The sequence below is a fragment of the Suncus etruscus genome, chromosome 5 (assembly GCF_024139225.1).
Source record: "Suncus etruscus isolate mSunEtr1 chromosome 5, mSunEtr1.pri.cur, whole genome shotgun sequence".
In the NCBI taxonomy this organism is placed as follows: domain Eukaryota; kingdom Metazoa; phylum Chordata; class Mammalia; order Eulipotyphla; family Soricidae; genus Suncus; species Suncus etruscus.
In genome coordinates, this window is record NC_064852.1 from 30,206,481 (window position 1) to 30,210,822 (window position 4,342).

At 43.4% G+C, this 4,342-nt stretch overlaps 1 non-coding gene across 1 annotated transcript; it reads left to right on the forward strand.

Moving 5' to 3' along the window:
- Nucleotides 1–502: 502 nt before the first annotated feature.
- On the forward strand, nt 503–566 carry LOC126009927 (U7 small nuclear RNA). The gene has a single exon (XR_007496090.1). It is a non-coding gene; the product is annotated as a U7 small nuclear RNA (small nuclear RNA).
- Nucleotides 567–4,342: the final 3,776 nt, after the last annotated feature.

Consider the following 4,342-nt stretch of genomic DNA (forward strand, 5'->3'; position numbering starts at 1 on the left):
AATTTGGTCAGCCAAGATCCTTGGATAATCACCTTCATGTTCTTGCCTCTGCTGAAAACATACTCTCTTGTTTTGTATTATGTGAGGTTTGTTTGTTTGTTTGTTTGTTTGTGGGGGAAGCACACCAGGTGATATTCAGGACTAACTCCTGGCTTTGTGCTCCAGGATCACTCCTAGGATTCTCAGGTAAACATATGTGGTACTCAGAATTGAGCCAGGGTTTGTCACATGCACACTTATTAGCACACATCGTAAAAAACAAACAAACAAACAAAATAAGAGATAAATATCCCTGTTTCCAGCCCAGATAGAAATTCAATGTGTATTGTAGTGATGGTGAGCTTTTTTTGCCACATTGAGAATGAAGATCAACTATTCAGGAAAAGGGTGCCCTTTTCCTCCTGGAAACCACCTAGCTCTTTCCATTCTTCTAAAAAGATACTAATACAAATAGTATCCGCAAAGATTTAAAATGATATGTTAAAACAAAGTAAAAGTTCACAAGTGTTACAGGTCTTTTAGAATTTGTCCAGCAGGCCTTCTGGTCTCCACTGGAAGGATCCCCTCCCCAAAAAAACAAAGTAAAAATTCACAAGGCAAGAAACAGTCCTGAGGTGGAAACCAGTCAATTAGCATGAAAAGACAGAGGAGAGGACATCTAACAATTTGAAATGCCTATGTGACATCAAAAAAGGCTAAAGTGTGGTATTCTAGGATCAATCAATCAGACTTCATACCTATCTTTTAAGTGGTTTGCCCATCAGCAAAGAACACATATTTTCATTAGCAGAGCAAAGAAAGAAGTTGTATGCCTTAGGGTTAGATTTGGCAAAGTCATGGGAAAGTAGGTCACTTCCATGTTTAACTTGAAGAATACAGCTATATGGTGGCTATTGCCCAGAATATAATATGGAGTAGCCAATGCCTGCATACTTCCCAAAAAAAAAGAGTGGCCTGGATAGAAATTTGAGATGGGTAATCAAAGACAATCTCTTGTCTTCAGAAAAGCTCCCTGATCCAAAGGTCTAGGAACATAAAGAGTTTGCTCCTCCCTTCATCTATCCCATATACCAGGTTGTGAATCATTTTGTAAGACTTTGACTATAGCAATTTATTGTTCATTCATTAGTCAAATTTTGAACCGCCCTTTATCAAAAGTTTCTATTTCCAGAGACTGCAAGGTCATGGAGTATCTCAATCCTACTAGCTTCTCTCTTTCTACTCTCATTTCTCAGTTTTCCTCCTTAGAACCAGAAACCCAAGTGGAATCTTACACTGGAGTCAGAGTATTTTTCAGTGGAAGGGTATCCTCAAGAATGGACTGATTTGCTTTAGGAAGACTGAAGCCCAGATAACTAAGGGACCTTGCTTGGGTAACATAGCTAAGGCCATTCAGAAACTAGCCCTGGATTTCCTTCCTCAGCTTTGTGCCATTTCCTGATGACCACTGGGGCATATGCTTTGGGACAAATGGCTGGCGATGAGAACCCACACACTCTGTGTCCTCCCTACAGAAATAAATTAACATTTCTCCCAACTGCTCACCCAAAGCCTTTGCCAATGGTGCCCATGTTTCCAGCAGTGTCACTGGGAAAATGGACAGGCAAATTGTGTAGAACCTGGGTCGCTACACTTAGAGCTGACCCAGGCTCAGGCTAGAAAAGGGATGTTTGAGAAGAAAGAGGATCTTCTTAGCCTAGCCCCAAAGGGTCATCCTTAAAGTACTGCTGATCTCCCAGGCAATACAGCAATCACGAGAGTGATAGGCTGGGCAGCCTCCACCTTGGGGAGAACTGAGTGGATCTCTGCAGAAGTGGAGGCCACTGATGGTTAATGTCGTGCTCTTTCTGGTGGTGGCTAAGAAAGACCAATCATCTCTGGGGTATCCCCTATTTCTTCTAGTCCTATGCTCCTGGTGGTAGAGAAGGGTGGGGGAAGACATTCACCTGGGAAAACTTAGTGCTTGATCCTGGCTTTCTGCTCAGGGATCTCTTTCTGGCATGGCACTAAGGACCATATGGGTATCAGAGATTGAACCTAGTCAGCCACATGCAAGGCAGACAGTTTATCTGCTGTGCTAATGCTCTGACCTCAGAGATAAACATGGTATACTCCTTCATATCAGGGCCTTTGTAGAGTCCATCCCTGTCTTCTTTTTTTCCAAAAGCACTTTCCACGAGTTTTTTCTCCTGGATTGTTCTGATGGATGTGCATCTGTTAAGAATGACCATGTTTAGAGCCAGAAATTAAGTAACACCATTACCACTTCTAGGAGCATCAGCATCTCTTATTTCTTTGTAATTATTTTGTTTTCCTTTTGGGCCATACCCAACAGTGCTCAGTGCTTACTTCTGCTTCTGGTCTATGCTCAGCAACTGCTCTTGGTGTACTTGGGGAACCACATGGAGTATTGGGAATTGAACTAAGGTTGATCAGTATAGGAAGGAAAACATTTAACCACTGTACTATAGCTCCAGCCCCTCTTATTATTATTATTATTAATAGAGTAAATATTCAATTAAAAGGTAAGCCATGGGAGTAAGTCACATTCAGCAGGTGATATTCTTCCTTTCAGATCTCTCCTTATAACCATGTGAGACATCTGTACTTGTTCTAAAATGCCTACCCCTGGTGATAAAAGTGGTGTTGGAATTATATCCATGAGAAATCATTATTAATAGTACTGTAAGCTAAACATGAAAAAAAAACGTAAATTTTTAATGAAAAATCAACTGTCCATGTCTGGAATTCACAGGGAACAGATATGCTCCCTGGAGTTCTATGAGCCTCAGGCCTGCCCACATCTAAGGTTGCCCTGTGAGAGGTCCACTGCACATCCACAGACCCACAGTTTGGATGCTTTTGGCTTCTTGCTCCTGGTGTTGCTCAGGAGATAGAACCTGGGGAATCTCTGCACCCTTTTGCATTTCAAGATTTTGCCCCATTGCTCTCACTCCATAAGGCGCTCCACCACAAGCTGTCATGCTTCTGTCTCTCAGTACTATGCCACCACACCCACAGTCCTCGGGTGTACAAAGGTACAAGAGCTCTCTCTGGGTGAGGAGAAAGAAATAAAAATTTTTCTCAAAGATTCACCCAACACTTCCCCCTCAGCCACCTAGCATCTTCTTCTCCCTCCCTTAGTACTGTCACCCTTTCTGCTGAGCTATGTAAAAGTCAGGTCCTGTTAGATTCACCAAGGTTTTCCTTCCACTTGCTCCCTACATCCAGAAACCTAATACCTCACTGTTGACTGCACTCAAGGGGTGAGAAACTGAATAAACACAGCACCCAGACGGATATTGAGACCTCTCCTCCAGTCATACAGCACTTCTTTAGTCTCCTTTCATCAGCCTCCTCACTAGGGTTCTGATGAAATCATGGCCTCTCTTTTCTTTCATATGCCTCAAATATCCCACCAGAGCCTGTGCTGCCTCTGAGCATCCTCTCTGGTACACTACACTCTCTTGTCTATTAAGCCATGCCTGACTCTCTGTCCAACATGAATGTAGCTCTCAGATCCTAGGTAGACACAAGCCCACTGTGTATCCCTGGGAGCAGTTAAGGTTCTGGCTAGAAGGTTTTGGCTTGTACCTGCAGAACATAGGGATTTGTTGAACTTCATCATTTAATTCTCACTTCACTCTATTTATTTATGGGGGAAGGTCCACACCCAGCAGGTTCTTGCTTGTTCTTAGATTCTTAGGAGATTCTTCTGGGTTCTAGCTTGGAGACCTCTCCTGGTGGTGCTTGAAGAATGGAAGTCAGGTCGTCTAGATGTTAAATTGAGTGGAGCTGTTTCTTCAGCCCATGTCTGACACCTGACCATGGCACTTAAGTCTATGCTGAGTATCCAAGATGTTTTCCTTCTCCCTCCCAAAAACTCACATGGTAGCAGGTAGATCTGTAATATGTGGTGCTGAGACTAGATTGTGATTTTATGTATCTAAAGTATCTTGAACCTTTTGAGGAGATGTACTGGTAAGTACCTGGCAGGTCAGTCCTAGACCATATGTGGAGCAGAGAGCCCCAGGACTTGAGCTTGTGCTGTACACCAGGATCAAGATAGGTCACTTGCCTTGCAGACTCTCATTCCCAGGACTTGGAAAAGTTTAAAATACATCCCCAAACGGTGCCCATTAATAGTGCCACTCCCCAAACACACAAGCCACTTCTTCCTGAGGTGTGAGAAGTACAGGGCCTGGGACCCCACTGGCTCCTTAAATTCCTCCCTCTGAAGTCAGAGATGGGCGAAGTCCAGAGTCACTGAGGAAGAGGAGAAAGTTTCCAGCCCTTTGCAGCTCCTTTCTCCTGATCTTTCTCCATATCCCAGATGGCAGAT